Here is an 18,924-nt window from a genome sequence, read left to right on the forward strand (position 1 = left end):
TCCCTAAAAAGTGTTTACAAAGGAAAGCGAGCTGGGCAATCAACTGCAAGTAGCTGGTGATGCAAGTAGAGAAATCTCTTAATCCCTCTCCCTCCATGAATGTCCAGGATTGCGCTGATGCAACATTGGGGAAGTATAAGGCGAGTGAGGGACTAACAAACGAGAGGGCTCCTGTAGGAGAGGAGTGAGAAATCACTGCTGCAACAGTGATGAAAAAGAAACATTTAAATCGGAGGAGAAATCACTGCTCTTGCAATAATTAGAAGAAAATATATTAAGTTCAGTCAGGGTGCTGCAAGAGTGCTGCACAAAATCACTGCTGTAGCAGTGATTTCAGGTCAAGTTGATAATTTCGATGACTGGGTAGAGATTTTTGGATGCTTTTGATAAGGAAGGAAATGTTTGGGTTATTAATTAATAGATAACCAAAGATAATTTTATAGAAACATTGGATTGATTTACTGGAACATCAGATTTCATATGGAGCCAATGACCTAAATTTCTGAAACAGCGTTTGTACGTTTTACACAATTAACACAATTACTTGCCTGAACTGAGCGGACCATCTTTAGAAACATGCAAAAGAAAATACTTTACATAGCCCACTGCACACTCATATTTGAGAGAGAGGTGGTAGTGCTGATTTTACTTGCTGATTTACTATGGTCTGAAATAAAGACCTCAAATTATTATAGACAACCCTCTACATTGCAAGTTAATCACTCGCATATGCGACTAAATCTTCACTCTAGGTGACAAAATGATTTCTAATATTACTCACTGGTTAATAAATTCTCAGATTTATCTGCCAGTGTGTGAACTGGAGGCTAAGTATAAGTTTAGCATAGATATATTTTCACTCACCGAACACACTGAGTGCTTCAGAGTTCTCTCTCCATCAAGCCATCTGTGCTATTTTTCAGTACATCAGAATGGATGCGCAGCACACCTGTGTTTCGTGTACCGTAAAACTCTAGTGTGAAGGCACACGATTCGCGGTCACTTTGCTTTTTTCTCACATGCAAAGAGAGAGACTGAGTGAGAGAGTCTTACATAACATGTATATTTGACACGCTATATATAAACGATATTCTGTGTTGTATTTTCCTGTCAAAATAAAGGAGTTCCTTTGGAATTCTTCAGCTTTTAAGATTTGCAATGCAATGTTAAGAGTGTACTTTCATATTTAAAAAGCTGTGCCATTTTACAAACATTACATATCATTATATCATTAACTGCACAAAGCAATTGTGACATCCACATATAAATATTTATACAGTGACTTAATAATATCATATTGGGGGCTTAACATGAAAATGTTTGTCATAAACATAATCTTTAAAAATCTGGCAGAGAAGCAGCCTTGATGAATAACATATTTTTACAGAAGCATCTAATGACCAACTAAGTCGGATATCGGGAATAGGAAAAACATTAAGTGAGCCTGGAGCAATCTGTGTTCACGATGCAGTTCAGAGACCCATAATAATTAGATTAGATTAGATTCAACTTTATTGTCACTGTGCAGAGTACAAGTACAGAGCCAATGAAATGCAGTTACCATCTAACCAGAAGTGCAAATAACAGAGTATATCAAATAAATATAGAATGTGTGTATATACATTAAACTTTATGACATATAGTGCAAGTTATGAGGTAGGAGGGCAGAGACCAGCTCAATGCAAATGACTGTACATACAACACTGTGCAAAGAAAGTATAAACAGAAGATGCATTGTACAGTGAGTATAAAAAGAAGATGCATTATACGGTGAGGTACGTAAATAGCATAAGTTTATATATAGCCAATGACCATAACAGTGCAAATGGCATCCGGAGGTAGAAATGTGCAAGAAAATGTGCAAAAAATATATATATATATATCAGAAATGTGCAAAAACAGGGAATAATAAGAACATTGTGAGTGAGGATTGCAGACAGGTTATTGTTCAGTTCACTTTTTTTTCTTTTTTAAGCATAAGTGGTCCATCCAGGATGTAGTGTTCAGCACCTCAGATTGGAGTTAAGTAGGCTGACCGCTGAAGGAAAGAAACTGAGTCTGCTAGTGCGGCAGCGAAGACTTCTATAACATCTCCGTGATGGGAGAGGAGTGAACAGTCTGTGACTGGGGTGAGAGGAGTCTTTTATGATGCTTCTCACTCTTCTTAGGCAGCGTTTGTGGTAGATGTCTTTGATGGAGGGTAGCCCAATACCAGTGAAGTATTGGGCAGTTTTCACCACCTGCTGGAGGGCTATCTGGTCCGAAACAGTGCAGTTGCCATACCACACTGTGATGCAGTTTGTGAGAATGCTTTCAATAGTGCAGCGTTAAAAGTTTAGCAGGATGTTGGGGGACAGGTGAGCTTCCCTTAGTTTCCCAAGGAAGTAAAGGCGCTGTTGTGCTTTTTTGATCAGTATGGAGGTATTGAGGGTCCAGGAAAGATCCTCAGAGAGATGGACACCAAGGAACTTGAAGCTCGCCACGCGCTCCTCTTCAGCCTCATCAATGTATATGGGAGTGTGGTCCTTCTTAGTCCGCCGGTGGTCTACAATCAGCTCTTTGGTCTTTTGGGTGTTGAGTGCAAGGTTATTGTTGGCACACCACATTGCTAGATGCTGAACCTCATCCCTGTAGGTTGTCTCATCATTGCCGCTGATCAGGCCTACCACCGTGGTGTCATCTGCAAACTTGATTATGGAGTTAGAGTCATGCACAGGTATGCAGTCGTGGGTGAAAAGGGAGTATTGGATTGGACTCAGCACACAGCCCTGTGGTACCCCAGTGTTTAAAGTGAGGATGGAGGAGGTGTGGTTACTGATCCTAACAGACTGTGGTCTGTTGGTGAGAAAGTCCAGGGTCCAGTTACAGAGGGAGGGGAAGATGCAAAGATCATAGAGCTTGGAGATCAGCTTGGATGGGATCACAGTATTGAAGGCTATTTAATAATAGCTGAAAGCGAACCATACTCAGGCCACCTCCACCTCCTGAAATGGTCTTGGTTTGCTTTAGAAAGGTCTGCTATGTTTTGGATGCTGACATAAGGGCAAAATCCAGCGGAACATGTTCAGACCCCTTAAAATGACCAAGTGTGAAAACACCCAGAGACAGACAGAGGTTCCAGTGTGAGTTGGGGTTGTTAATTAGGTGGCTTTAAAGAGGGTTCAAGATGGCCGTTCAACTGATGAAGGTGGTTGAAGGGAAGAAAGAGGCAGGCACCTTTGCGGACGCAGCCTCACGCTTGAGTGCTTCTAAAATAAAGGTTCTAGAAAGAAAAGTAAGCAAAGGTATGCAAAGTGGCAGCCAGAGAGGTTCCTTGTTGCGGAGGAGGCCTCATGCTAGAGGCCGCTTCAGAGACAACTAAAATATAGGAAAATAGAGAGGAGCATAGATAGGTGTTTTTGGGGCGAGGCTCAGTAAAATAGCAGTAGGAGCAACGTCTTGGACAAGGAGAGTCTGTTAACTCTTAACAACGGCTTTAAAATTTGCTGCCATATATTAGAAGTGCTACATTTTAACTGCATGAAAAGAGATATTACCACTTTACTTGAAAAAGAGATTCAAACAAGCAGCATACATAACGGATAGTCTTGTTATATATTGTTGAGAAGATCTCAACTCATGGAATACAACAAGGAAATCTGTTTTAGTTAGAGATCAAACTATATAAAGTTTGTAAGAAAATGTCACGGTTGGTAAACCGTGGTCTCGGGTTTGCACTATGTGGGTGGAGTTTGTGTGTCGCTCATCAGCACTGATTGTTTCATGTGGGCGTCTCCGTTTGTTCATCTGCACCAGCTGTTACTCATTACCCGATCCCTACTTATTGCCCTGTATTTCATCTTGTGTTTGTCAGAGCGTTGTATGAAGTCTCCCGTTTGTTTGCCTGATTTCTCGTTCCTGTTCTCTGTGCTTTCATCATCGCTGCTTGTCTGGAACGAGGAGGCGCAGTGGAATATGTTCCTGCATGGGTTGGCCGACCGTGTTCACAAGGAGATCTACCTCCTCGAGTTGCCAACCAGTCTCAATGGTCTCATCGACTTGGCGCTCCGCGTGGATGCTCGCATCGAGCGCCTGGGGCCGCACGCCTGTCCTACACGTCTCCCCGGCAACCTTGAGAGTGGCGGCTTGAGTAGAGAGAACACGGCCGGTCCCGTCTTCAATCACGAATCCATGCAGGTGGGTAGAGCTCGACTGACCTGGGAGGAGAGAGAAAGGCGGAGGTCCCGAGGACTTTATCTGTACTGTGGCGGCTCTGGACATTTTCTACTCTCCTGCCCAGTAAAAGAGCCAGCCCGGTAGTAAATTTGAGGCTACTATCGGGTCGGATCTCTGCCGGGAAGTCCTCAACATCATCCACTCTCCTTCCGGTGAAACTGAGATGGGCCAACAACACGCACACCTGTCACGCCCTTCTGGACTCGGGAGCAGAGGGTAACTTCATGGACACAACCCTTGCACAACACCTGAGACTCCCGATCACTTTTCTGTCACATCAGATCACCGTCAGCGCACTCAATGGCCAGGAACTGCCCTACATCACCCACACCACTGGTCCTATTACCCTTCTCACCTCTGGCAACCACACAGAGAACATCCCCTTCCTCCTCATGGACTCCCCTGTGGCACCCATTGTCCTTGGTCACCCCTGGCTGGTCAAACACAACCCGCGAGTGGATTGGGGTTCCAACACTATCACCTCGTGGAGTGAATGTTGTCATGAGTCTTGTCTGGTTTCTGCTTGTCCTGCTGTGTCTGTTTCTGTGTTTCAGGAGGAGGCAACGGTTTTGTCAAACATGCCTGCTGAGTACCTGGACCTGAAGGAGGTGTTCAGTAAGTCCCGTGCTGCTTCTCTTCCTCCGCTTCCTCCCTATGACTGTACTATAGCGTTAGTTCCAGGTAAGTCTCTGCCTAAAGGCAAACTTTACTCTCTTTTAGTTCCTGAGAGGGAGGCCATGGAGAAATATATTTCTGATTCTCTAGCATCGAGGTTCGTCCGCCCTTCCTCTTCTCCAGCGGGGGCGGGATTCTTTTTTGTGGGGAAGAAGGATGGTTCTCTGCGACCTTGTATTGATTACCAAGAGCTGAACAACATCACGGTAAAGAATACGTATCCTTTGCCGTTGATGTCTTCAGCCTTCGAGAGGTTAGAGGGAGCATCCGTCTTCACAAAATTTGATTTACGTAACGCTTATCATTTGGTCCGCATCAGGAAGGGGGATGAATGGAAAACCAGTTACTAGAGAATGGGCTTTTTGTCAAGGCGGAGAAATGTGTATTTCATAGGGCTGTCAAATGATTAATCACGATTAATCACATCCAAAATAAAAGTTTTGTTTACATAATATATGTATGTGTACAGGGTATATTTATTATGTATATATAAATACACACACATAAATTATATATTTAGAAAATATTTACATGTATATACATTTATATATTTATATTCTTATATTTTATATTATATATAAATATATTTAATATATAAACATAACATATTCTTCTTAAATATATACATGCATGTGTGTGTATTTATATATACATAATAAATATACACAGTATACACACATATATTATGTAAACAAAACTTTTATTTTGGATGTGATTAATCGTGATTAATCATTTGACAGCCCTAGTATTTCATGCACAGTCTGTTTCCTTCCTAGGTTACATCGTCTCGTCTAAGGGAATACGTATGGATCCTGACAAGTTTAAGGCTGCGATAGATTGGCCAAGTCCAGATTCCCGTAAGGCCCTACAGCAGTTTCTGGGGTTCGCCAATTTTTATCGGCGTTTTATTCACAATTTCAGCCAACTAGTCTCACCTCTGACTGCCTTGACCTCCCCCAGAACTACGTTCAGGTGGTCGAATACAGCCGAAACTGTATTTTCCAACCTCAAGAGCCGCTTCGTTTCGGCTCCCATCTTAGTCGCCCGTGATCCCACACGTCAGTTTGTGGTGGAGGTTGATGCGTCAGAGGTGGAAGTAGGTGCAGTTCTTTCCCAACGCGTTGCCTCAGACGACAAGATGCATCCTTGCGCATTTTTCTGCCATCGTTTATCTCCTGCCGAACGTAATTATGACATTGGTAACAGAGAGTTGTTGGCCGTCAAATTAGCATTGGAGGAGTGGCGTCATTGGTTGGAGGGGGCGGGGGGGGATACCTTTCATCGTCTGGACCGATCATAAGAATTTAGAGTATATTAGAACTGCCAAAAGACTCAACTCCAGGCAGGCTTGGTGGGCACTGTTTTTCGGTCGTTTTGATTTTTCTCTATTGTATCGCCCGGGTTCCAAAAACGTCAAACCTGATTCTTTGTCACGTATTTTTGATCCATCCGAACGCCCGTGACTCCTGAGTGTATTTTACCTGAGAACATAGTTATGTCATCACTCATATGGGAGGTCGAATCGAAGGTCAAGACGGCCTTAGAAGGGGTAACGCCTCCGCCCGGGTGTCCACCGAACCGATTGTTTGTTCCGGAGGAGTTACGGTCCGACGTGATTCAATGGGGTCACTGTTCCAATGTCGCTTGTCATCCAGGAATAAGCCGCACTAGATGCTTGGTAAAGCAACGATTCTGGTGGCCACTTATGGCTCGTGACATTCACGATTTTATGTTGGCCTGCTCAGTTTGCGCCAGTGGTAAGGAGTCTAACTGACCTCTATATGGGTTCCTTCAACCACTGTCTGTCCCTTCGAGACCCTGGTCCCACATCGCTCTAGATTTTGTTACCGCCCTCCCGCCCTCTAATGGCATGACAGTCGTTTTGACTGTAGTGGACCGATTCTCGAAGGCACATTTCATTCCCTTGCCCAAATTACCTTCAGCCAAGGAGACAGCGGTCACTGTGATTGATCACGTATTTCGGTTACATGGCCTCCCGGTAGACGTGGTTTCTGACAGGGGATCCCAATTTGTGTCCAAATTTTGTAAATTGTTAGGAGCGACGGTCAGTCTGTCTTCGGGTTACCATCCACAGAGCAATGGTCAGTCTGAGCGGGCCAACCAGGATTTGGAGAGAACGTTGCGATGTTTGGTCTCCAAGAATCCTTCTTCCTGGAGTCAGCAACTCTCTATGGTTGAGTACGCTCATAACTTGCTACCAGTGTCATCCACGGGCCTTACTCCATTTGATGCTGAGACAGATCATCAGATGTTCATGATTTTGTTATTTATTCAATAAGATTATAATTTTAGGAATACTGCTTAGGCATCAGATCCTTATAAATGCTTTCGGGATGTACGGAGAAATTGCTTGCAACACAGATTGGGCGTGGAAGGAGTGATGGATATTTTCTGGCCAGTATTAGGAAAAGTGAGTAGAGCTGAATTTCTGTTTTTTTTTTGTGGGAAATGGATGTTTGGGGTGGTGTGCATGCAGTCAATTGACTAACTGTGTTCCTATTTTAAGAATAGGAGATTTTACAGATGAAAGTGGTTTAGCTGGAATTTGAGTAGGAATTGAAACAGCTGGGGTGCATGGATGCCTACCCGGGGCAGGAGAAGTGGGTTCGATAGAGGCGCCTGCGCAAATCTGCAGAAGGACATCGACAGGCACAATTTCCCTTGTTATGTGCTGAAAGTGGAAACAAATTAAGAGATTCTTTGCAGAGCATTCTTTGTTGGAGGTGAAGTGCTGGAGTTCGTTGGCTTGGGACATTGTTCACAGGACAGGGTGGGGACAAATGCCAAAAGAATAGTCGCTGAGATGGTGCAATGACTGCTGTTTATATAGGCTCGTAATGATAACTGATAGGACTTGATGATTAGTCTCCTCCCATACCTACATTAGAACGTATTTTAGGTGTAAACATGCATTTAATCGTCAACCATGGAATTAATTTTCACTTTTAGGTTTAGTTAGTCAGTTTATTCTATTATAGATCAGTGATTAAAATGTGTCAATGACATGAAATTTCAATACATAACCCATGTCCCCATTTTTCAAAACGCTTATAAACCATACAGAATGAGTTTTTTTTGATAAGGTAAAAATGTACAAAGTTTCCTGTGAGGGGTAGGGTTAGGTGTAGGGTTGGTGTAGGGCAATAGAATATACAGTTTGTACAGTATAAAAACCAATATGCCTATGGAATGTCCCCACAATTCACAAAAACAAACATGCGTGTGTGTGTGTGTGTGTGTGTGTGTGAAGACTGAAGCCACACTCCATTTAGAAAACAGATTCATTAGTGTTTTCATGAAAGAAATGTAAATCTGCACAGTTTTAAGTCCTGCAGTTCAAGTGTAGTAATAAGGATGGAGCATTACTGCAGTTTCAAAGCTGTTGTCCTGCTACTCTGTAACTTGTGTTCTTTGAGTGTTTGTATGAGACTGACATCTATAATAAAAAATATGAGCTTTTATTTCCAGGTATGTTTACACATATGAGGAATTTGTTTTTGTGACAAAAGCTTCAACAGTGTAACAAAATGACAGTGACAGAACAAAAAAAACATAAATTGACATAAATATAAATTGACAAGTGTATCTACTAGACATTTCGTTATCAGGGTTCCCCATTCCTAGTGCAGGAGAGTCACTTTCCTACAGAGTTTAGTTTCATTTCTGAATAAACTAGGCATGATCTTTGCATTTATTTTAATAACAGTCAAGTGTGTCGAAACTAAACTCAACAGCAAAGAGAAATCTGCTTTACAGACTCACAGACACACCTATTTTACACACGTCTCTTAAACACAGAACCAGGAAACATGTGAGTTCAGGGAAATAGAAACTGAAGTGTGGTTGAGCTGTTGTGATTTTGTGTCTCTGTATTCTTGCAGTAAAATGGCAGAAGCCAGATTTTCTCAGGATGTGTTCCAGTGTCCAGTGTGTCTGGATCTCCTGAAGGATCCAGTGACCATTCCCTGTGGACACAGTTACTGTAAGAGCTGTATTACAGGCTGCTGGGATCAGGAGGATCAGAAGAGAGTCTACAGATGCCCTCAGTGCAGACAGACCTTCAGTCCAAGACCTGCTTTAGCTAGAAAACACCATGCTGGCTGAAGTTGTGGAGAAACTGAAGAAGAGGAAAACGTCCTGCTGACTGTTACGCTGGAGCTGGAGATGTGCAGTGTAACGTCTGTACTGGAAGAAAATACAAAGCCGTCAAGTCCTGTCTGGTGTGTCTGGAGTCTTACTGTCAGAATCACCTCGAACAACACGAGAGTTTGTTTAAAGGAAAGAGACACAATTTGACTGAAGCCACTGGACGACTGCAGGACATGATCTGCCAGAAACATGAGAAGCTCCTTGAGGTTTTCTGTCGCACTGACCAGAAGTGTATATGTATGCAGTGTACGATAGATGAACATAAAAGCCACACCACTGTATCAACTGCAGCACAGAGGACAGAGAATCAGGTATTTAAAATTAGCGATCAAGTTAAAACTCAAGTCTAATAATCCAATAGTGTGTTTATTTTCTGTGTAGAGCCACAGCTTAATTACACAGAACAAAGAAACACTTTCAGTGTGAAGATTTACATCAGTTTAATTTTTATAATACTAACACTTGCAGAGTGGAACAGGCTTTATGCGTCACATTTATTCATGTACAATAACTGTAACTGATCATCACTTCTGCTATTTGTTATCAGATCAACTTTTACTGGATTCATCTGTTCATGATGATTTAGTGGCAGTAGTTTTCTGTGAGATTCACTATCATCTGTTTGTCCTGCAGAAGCAGCTGATGAAGATGCGGAGACGGTTCCAGCATAGAATCCACAAGAGAAAGAAAGATCTCCAGCAGCTGAGAGAGACTGTGGAGTCTCAGAAGGTGAGTCTGGAGAAGAAGAGAAGTTTGTCTCAGTCTCAGTTCAGACTCACTGAAGCTGAATCACTGTGTGTCCTAACAGCGCTCTGCACAGACAGCAGTGGAGGACAGTGAGAGGATCTTTACTGAGCTCATCCGCTCCATTGAGAGAAGTCGCTCTGAGCTGAAACACCTGATCAGAGATCAGGAAAAGACTGCAGTGAGTCGAGCTGAAGAACGACTGGAGCGACTGGAGCAGGAGATCAATGATCTGAGGAGGAGAGACGCTGAGCTGGAGCAGCTTTCACACACACAGGATCACATCCAGTTCCTGCAGGTAACACAGATCTAGAAGCTCTGGTCTAGAAATGTTCATTTCAATGTTTGCACACTGAACTTGAAAATATAAACAAAAAACAATTGATTGTTTGCAATAGATGTGTGAATGAATGTTTGGGATCACCTGGAAATCACATTTAGTTTTAGTGTAAGTGGCAAATCCTAGAATATGTAGATCTAATATGATTTAATGAATATGAGGAGAATGAAGCTGATGCTGTGATGCTGTGATTGAGGTGAGTTACTAAAGATCAGTCAAGTCTGATGTTGGTGCAGGTTACTGGGTGAACCTTTTTTTGTATTGTTTTTTTGTACTGTGTGGAGTAGAGACCTGCACTCCCGCGGGACCCAACACAACCGGGGAGTGCAAGTGCGGGCGAGTAGAGACTCGTGTGTGTGTGTGTGCGGGATGCGGGAGAATAAAATGATTAGTGGGACTCCTGCAAAATAGAAATATCAAAACTCAAAATGTCTAAAAAACATATACATTGTTATTTATCTGTTGCACAAAAGCAAAAAGAACAATTAATATTAAAATTAAAATTATTAACATGCAAAAGCTAGGCAGAGTTTCTGTTTAAAACTCTTGTTTAAAGCATTGCACAATGTAACCAATCACAGACATAGCTGTTGATTTCTGGAACGCAAGGGCCAATCAGAGGTGATTAAGTTAGAATCCACTCACAGCAGCGCTGAAATTCACATGCTCATAAATCCTCTCATTTTAACACACAATGTGTAGACATTGTGAAAGATTCATTGTGCATATGTCTGTTGTGTTATAACAGAGCTCTTTGAGATCACAATGAACTGAGATATCAGCTTTTAGTGATAATCAAGGGAGCGCTGGTTGCTCTGAAAAATTTGACTGAAAAATCAGTGCCAAGTAGGTCTCTAGTTTGGATCTGTTGAGTTTTGATTTCTGTTTTCTGTAGAGTTTCCAGGCTCTCTCAGCACCTCCTTAATCTACAGACGTAAATGATGATCCCTTCAGTTCTCTCATGTCATCTGATGATCTGAGAGAATCTGTCCATCAACTGAGAGACAAACTGGAGGATTTCTGCAAAGAGGAGCTCAAGAAGATCTCAGACAGAGGTAAAGTCCTGCAGATTCATCTGCTCTCAGAAATGGGTCCATCATCATCTCATATCGTGGAGAACATCATATTAGAAATGTGTTAGGAATAGATGCAGGATCATGAGAATCTCACTGTTCATGTCTGTTGATTTCCACAGTCACATTCATCAAGACCAGGAACGACTTCCTACAATGTAAGTCAGTAAGAAAACCAGCAGAAAAACTCTCTGAGTGTGTTCATGTTCTTCCTGTAGAAGGTGAAATAAGAGTTTTATAACTGATGATGTAAATGATGATGTGCACAGATATCTGTTCATCTGTACTGAGACACTGAGGATACACGGAACATGAAGAGTTCAGCTACATGAAAAGATCCAAACAGATTCATAATTCCTGATTCTGATGTGTTTTATCTCCATCAGATTCCCATCAGTTCACTCTGGATCCGAACACAGTGAATAATTGGCTCCGTCTGTCTGAGAACACCAGAGTGATTAAATACACTAACACAGTCCAGTCGTATCCTGACCATCCAGACAGATTTGATGTAAGGCAGGTGTTGTGTAGCGAGAGTGTGTGTGGACGCTGTTACTGGGAGCTGGAGTGGAGTGGAGGTGTGCGTATATCAGTGTCATATAAGAGCATCAGCAGGAAGGGAGCAGGTGATGAGTGTAGGTTTGGAAATAATGATCAGTCCAGGAGTTTGATCTGCTCTCGCTCCAGTTACTCATTCATACACAATAACATAAAGACTGTTCTCCCTGTAGAGTCCATCAGCAGTAGAATAGGAGTGTTTGTGGATCACAGTGCAGGAACTCTGTCCTTCTACAGCGTCTCTGACACAATGAGCCCTCATCCACACAGTCCAGACCACATTCACTCAGCCGCTCTATCCTGGGTTTAATGTTCATAATGGATCATCAGTAAAACTGTGTTGATGAATCAGAATAGACAGACAAGAGATTCTACCCATAAGGTTTTAAGCTGCATGATGAATCAGTAACAGTGAGATGTTATAGAGTCTCTTCTTTTCTCTTCATGACATTAATACTGACGCTGAACTTCTGTCAGTGAAATAACATGAATCAGAATAAATGTGTGTAATAAATCCTCATATAGACAGAAAGATCCGTGTGAGTCCTGCTGAGTGACCATGTGTTTCTGTGCTTTTCTCTGTTGGTGTTGGTTGAAATCAGTCATTTTGTTTTTAATGTAATGTCACATTAATCATTTTATTACAACTATCAAAATTATCTTTTAATTCATGTGATCACAGAGTCAATAAATCATTTTTATTATTCACCTTATGGAGCTGGAGTCATGCATTTAATTGTTAAATGCATTTAATAATTAACCATCAAATTCATTTTCATTTTAAGGTTACAGCTAGGTAATAATTTCTTGTAATATTGATCAGTGACTCAAACATGTAAATGACCAAATTTGAAATTTAAATTTCAAATGAAAATGTGTGTGTGTGTGTGTGTTTGTGTGTGTGTACCTGGTACTGCCAAATGTCCCCCACAAGCATAGTAATACCAGTAAATTTTGACCTTGTGGGGAGGTTTTTGAAAATATAAAAATGCCTTCGTGTAAGGGGTAGGTTTAGGGTAAGGGGAAAGAAAATACAGTTTGTACAGTAGAAAAACCAATACGCCTATGGAGAGTCCACAAAATAATAGGAATACCAGTGTATGTGTGTGTGTGTGCGCGCGCGCGCATGAGCTTCTGAACATTTGAGTTTTTCTTTTTCTTTTAAAAACTAAAAAAAAAAAAAAACCCACAAAATTAAGAAAGAGTCAAGGTGAACATTTTTACTGTAAATAGAGAATTTGGCAAAATACACTGAAAAACAAGGAAAATCAGCAGATAACAGCACTGAAGAACTTTTTCCCACATTGGACTGGAATCTGCCACAGGACGACAGAAGAAAACATCAAAATCCTGGGAATCAGGAACTACTTTCAACGTTTATTGGAATAACAAGAAAATTTCACCTGGAAAATAATTTCACAAAAACACAGAATTTCTAAAGGCACACTGAAAAAAATGATTCATTGAATTTACTAATTTTTTTTTTTTAAGTGGTTGAAATCAATTCATTTTAGCTACATTTAAATAAATACATTTAGTTGACTAACTTTCAAATTAGTCAAATTAAAATAAATGTTTGCAACCACTTACCTTAAAAAATATTAGTAGCATTTTTTTAGTGTAGACAACTGTTTATACATGAAGACTCAATAGCCCCTTTCACACATTAATACCAGTAAATTTCCATAAAATTACCGGAATGACTTTACCGGTAAATTAAAAAAATGCTCTGTTCACACAGGCAAGGGCATTCCGTCTTTTTTTTCCAGTAAAGCAGCATTCACACATCGGTTTCAAATCACTAGTAAATTCAGTGACTTAAACGGAAATGACCTCCTCCCGGTCAGTGTTTTTGTTGATGTTTTCATTCATGCAGCTTCTTTTGGCCCAGAGACATAATTTAAAATTACTTCAATCTAAACTACACTGCATGGAGTAAATGCGTTATCTGCATTAGAATATTATGATTGGCCCAGAGCCGCTGAAGTTTGAATTTCCAAGACTCTGGATTGGCCCAGAGTAGACGTCTTACGTCAACGCATTCTGAACTCGTACGTGATCATACCGGTAATCTTCATTCTGTGATCACACACAGCAGAATCCTGGCAAATTTACGGGTAATGTTACAACTAGGGATGCACCGAATGCTCTTTTCGGTGCCAAATAAGTGGAAAGGCCGAATAAACTGTAACAAACAATGATGTGATGCAATCAAATACAGGTGCGTGCTAATGTAGCAAGCATGTCGGCAGTGTGAAAGTGTTTAAAATTGTCCAAGAAAGACGCAAAAATAATTATAAGCACTGACAGCAAGAGACTGCTTAGTGCTGCGTCTGCATCTCATGCCTCCAATGAGAAGAGGAAGGGGTGGTTGTTGCTGGTTACTGTATGATGATTGAAATCACGAAATGGCTGTAAACAATGAATACGTAAACTGCAGAATGTTTTTTAATACATGCACGGATTGCATGTATTCTGACAGCGCTGCATGAGCTCGCGCCGCCAGGGTTCGAAGTCCAAAGCACGAGAATTACTCAGTTTCTCAGTCAATGAAATTTTACAAGGCATGTGACAAGTAAAATATGGAGTGCCACAAGGATCTGTCCTAGGTCCTCTGCTATTTTCAATATACATGTTGCCTCTTGGTAATATCATTAGAAAATACGGGATTAGTTTACACTGTTATACTGATGATACTCAACTGTATATCTCAACAAGACCAGATGAAACTTCTAAATTATCTAAGCTAACAGAGTGTTAAAATTTAAAAGATTGGATGACCAATAATTTTCTCCTATTAAATTTGGATAAGACAGAAATATTACTTATTGGACCAGAAAACATTACACAGAATCTCGTAGATTACAATTTGCAACTAGACGGATGTACTGTTACTTCCTCTACTGTCAAAAATCTGGGTGTTATATTAGACAGTAACTAGTCTTTTGAAAATCATATTTCCCATGTTACAAAAACAGCATACTTCCATCTTAGAAACATTCCCAAGCTACAAAACATGTTACCTGTTCCTGATGCAGAAAAGGTAGTTCATGCATTCATGACCTCTAGACTGGACTATTGTAATGCACTGCTCGGTGGTTGTCCTGCATCCTCAATAAACAAGCTACAGGTAGTCCAAAATGCAGCGGCTAGAGTCCTTACCAGGTCAAGAAAATATGATCATATTACCCCAATACTACAGTCTCTGCACTGGCTACCTATTAAATTCCGTATCAGTTACAAAATATTATTATTTACTTATAAGGCCCTTAATGGCTTAGCTCCTGCGTACCTAACTAGTCTTCTACCACGCTACAATCCATCACGCTCCCTAAGGTCACAAAATGCTGGACTTTTGGTAGTACCTAGGATAGCAAAGTCCATTAAAGCGAGGTAGAGCTTTTTCGCATTTGGCTCCCAAACTCTGGAATAGCCTTCCTGATAATGTTCGGGGTTCAGACACACTTCCTCTGTTTAAATGTAGATTAAAAACACACCTCTTTGTCCAAGCATTCAAATAAAACTTTGGACTGCAGTTATATCTGATCAAATGCACATTATTATTCTTTAGCTTGGGTTAAACTAATTAATTTTACTCTGCTGGAACAGCAGCTAACTCTAATTATGTCTCTATTTGTTTCTCTGTTTCTGCTGGGATTTACATCCCGTGGTAACTAGGATTTACACAAGCTCCAGTCTGGATCCAGAACACCTGAGAAGAGATGATGCCAATCCCTCAGAGGACCTGTGATGATGCTAACCCTGAAACAACATACAGAACTACCACATTTTGCTAAAAGTTTGATTGCATAATTGCTGTTAATAGTGTTAATTGTCTCTGTTTACGTCTTTTATTGATTTTTCTGAACATTTCTGCCGTATGCACATAAACTGACAGTCACCACTGATAAACTACTACTAAATATTGTAGAAACTTAATTTTCTGTAAAGTTGCTTTGCAATTATTTGTATCGTAAAAAACGCTATACAAATAAACTTGAATTGAATTGAACAATGCGATACCTGTGACAAACATCTTCCTAAAATCTAATGAGAATCATTTATAAATATGTTGTCAACAAAAAGAAGCACTGAGGTCTTCCTGCAGGTTTCTGCCAAAATAAAAGTCAACATTCATAATTTATAAGTTAGCATTGTAATTTTACTGTTGTTCTGGATAAAAAATAAAAATGTAAGACAATAATAATGATAATTAAAGCTGCAAGCAGCGATGAAAGGGCCCTCGCACCCGGGCTCACCGTCACCTATTGGCTTTAGGGAAACAGCGAACAGTAGGCAATATGCTTTTAAAGTGGTTAATGTAGGATAAATACATCAAATTCACTTATATGTGCCAAACTTCCTACGGCCAGTTGGTGGCACTATGACTATAACTGGATATTGACATGTAGATGGTCCTCAGGCCAGGACTCTTACCAAACATGTGAAGTTTGGGGCAGATCAGAAATTGCATGTTCAAGTTAGTGTAAAACAAGTCATTTTCTGTTGCCAGCAGGTGGCGCTATGACTATAAAATCAATATTGGCCTTAAGATTAGTTCAGACCAGGACTCTTATCACCAAACATGTGAAGTTAGGGGCATATCGGACATTGCATGTTTAAGTTTGTGTAAAACAAGTAACTTCCTGTTGCCAATGTGAAGTTAGGGGTAATTATAATTGAATACTGACCTTTAGATGTGTTCAGGACAGGACTCTTATACAACTTGTGAAGTTTTAGGCAGATTGGGCATTGTATGCAGGAGTTACAACATCCTCCTCTTTCATAGTATTAATAGCATCCTTTAGCACATAGTAAGTGTTGCTAGCATGTTTGAGAATACTTCTAGCATGATTAGCACACAATGGCATATTTTACTATGTTGCTAATAGTGCATAACATATTAAAACATGTCCCTTCCTGTTTCCAGTAGGTGGTGCTATAACTATAACCAAATATGAGCAAGTAGATAACTTCAGGCCAGGACTCCAATCAAACTTGAGAAGTTTGGGGCAGATTGGATATTGTATGCACAAGTTACAGTAAGGTTCTGTTTCACTGGATTAGTAGCATGTTTTAGCACTTAGATAAGTGTTGCTAGCATGTTTTAGTATGTTTCTAGCATGTTGCCAGTGTATTTAGCACTTGTTGACACTTTTTAATATGTTGCTAGGAGTCCATAACAGAGTTACACATGACACTTCCTGTTGCCAGCAGGTGGCGCTGTGACTACAACTGAATTTGGACATGTTGATGTGTTGAGGACATGACTCTTATCAAACGTGTGAAGTTTGGGGCAGATCGGACATTGCTTGTCGGAGTTACAACCACTTCCTGTTTCACGGCGAAACATCAAAATTTGTCAGGCCGCCAGGGACACACCCCTTGACGAAAATTTAAGATCTTCGCAATTTAACATCTGTCAGGTCTTATGATGACCCTCACCAAATTTGAAGATGATCCAATTAAAACTGTAGGAGGAGTTTGTCAAAGTACGAGGCATGGAAATGGTAAAAAGTGCACAAAAATCGTACAGGAAATTCAAATATACGTAGTTCCTGTTGGGTTTTGGATTTTGTACCAAGAGACTTTTTTGTAGGTAATGGTGTGTGTACATGTACACCCATTTTCGTGCTCGAGGCGCACTCCGTTGAAATTTTACAGGTGCCGCTATTGAGCCATTTAGCCACACCCATTTTGCCCCCAACCCAGTACATTTTTCACCAGTTCTGATGCGTGTGCAAAGTTTCATGAGTTTTGGTGTATGTTTAGGCCCTAAAAAATGAGATTCCTTTTGGAGAAGAAGAAGAAGAAGAAGAAGAAGAAACGGAGCAATTCCTACAGGGTCCTCGCACCGCGGTGCTCGGGCCCTAATAATAATTACAACAGCTATATTAATTCATTTACAACCCGAATTCCGGAAATTTTGGGACGTTTTTTTAATTTGAATAAAATGAAAACTAAAAGACTTTCAAATCACATGAGCCAATATTTTATTCACAATAGAACATAGAGAACATAACAAATGTTTAAACTGAGAAATTTTACACTTTTATCCACTAAACGAGCTCATTTCAAATTTGATGCCTGCTACAGGTCTCAAAAAAGTTGGCACAGCGGCAACAAAGGGGCCTGAAAAAGGCAAGAAATTAAGAAAAAAAAAAACCAGCTGGGAGAACATCTAGCAACTAACCAAGTTAAATGACACCTGGGTCTTGTAACATGATTAGCTATAAAAGGGATGTCTTAGTAAAGATTGGAAGAGACTCTCCAATCTGAGAAAGAGTGCGTAAAAAGATTTTGGAATATATATATATATATATATATACACACTCCACACACAATATTTCTTATACAATGATAATATTCCTCTGCTTCATGATAATTCATGTACAATGATTGTAACCGATCATCACTGGAGTTTGAACCTACAGCCAATTCGTTATCAATTCAAACTCGCAACCTTAGGAATTACGAGTCCAACTCTATAACCATTAGGCCACGACTTCACCTGTGATGCTGTGAAAGTGCTGGATTGAGGAGAATAAGTAAAGATCAGTCAACAAGAGCCGCACAAATCTGATGTTGGTGCAGGTTATTGGGTGAAGTGTGGAGATGATGAGTTTGATTTCTGTTTTCTTTAGAGTTTCCAGTCTCTCTCAGCACCTCCTGAATCTACAGACCGAAAATGACGATCCCTTCAGTTCTCTCTTCTCTTCTGATGATCTGAGAGAATCTGTCCATCAGCTGAGAGACAAACTGGAGGATTTCTGCAAAGAGGAGCTCAAGAAGATCTCAGACAGAGGTAAAGTCCTGGAGATTCATCTGCTCTCAGAAACCAGTCCATCATCATCTCATATCATGGAGAAAAGAAGATCTAGAAATGTCTTAGGAATGGATACAGGATCATGAGAATCACACTGTTCATGTCTGGTGATTTCCACAGTCACATTCACCAACATTGCTCCCAGAACCAGGAACGACTTCCTACAATGTAAGTCAGTAAGAAAACCAGCAGAAAAACTCACTGTGTTCATGTTCTTCCTGTAGAAGGCCAAAGAAGAGTTTTATAACATGATGTAAATTATGATTGCACAGATATCTGCTCATCTGTACTGAGACACTAATGACACACTGAACATGAAGAGT

General features: G+C 40.6%; 1 protein-coding gene and 1 pseudogene across 1 annotated transcript in view; one reads left to right on the top strand and one right to left on the bottom strand.

Annotated features, from left to right (window-relative positions):
* LOC109106292 (cyclin-dependent kinase 14-like) overlaps positions 1 to 18,924 on the bottom strand; it is a 434,688-nt gene that overhangs the window by 59,726 nt on the left and 356,038 nt on the right. The gene's annotated exons all lie outside the window — the stretch shown is intronic.
* On the top strand, positions 8,693 to 12,123 carry LOC109048332 (annotated as a pseudogene).

Source organism: Cyprinus carpio, chromosome B16, assembly GCF_018340385.1.
Source record: "Cyprinus carpio isolate SPL01 chromosome B16, ASM1834038v1, whole genome shotgun sequence".
Taxonomy (NCBI): domain Eukaryota; kingdom Metazoa; phylum Chordata; class Actinopteri; order Cypriniformes; family Cyprinidae; genus Cyprinus; species Cyprinus carpio.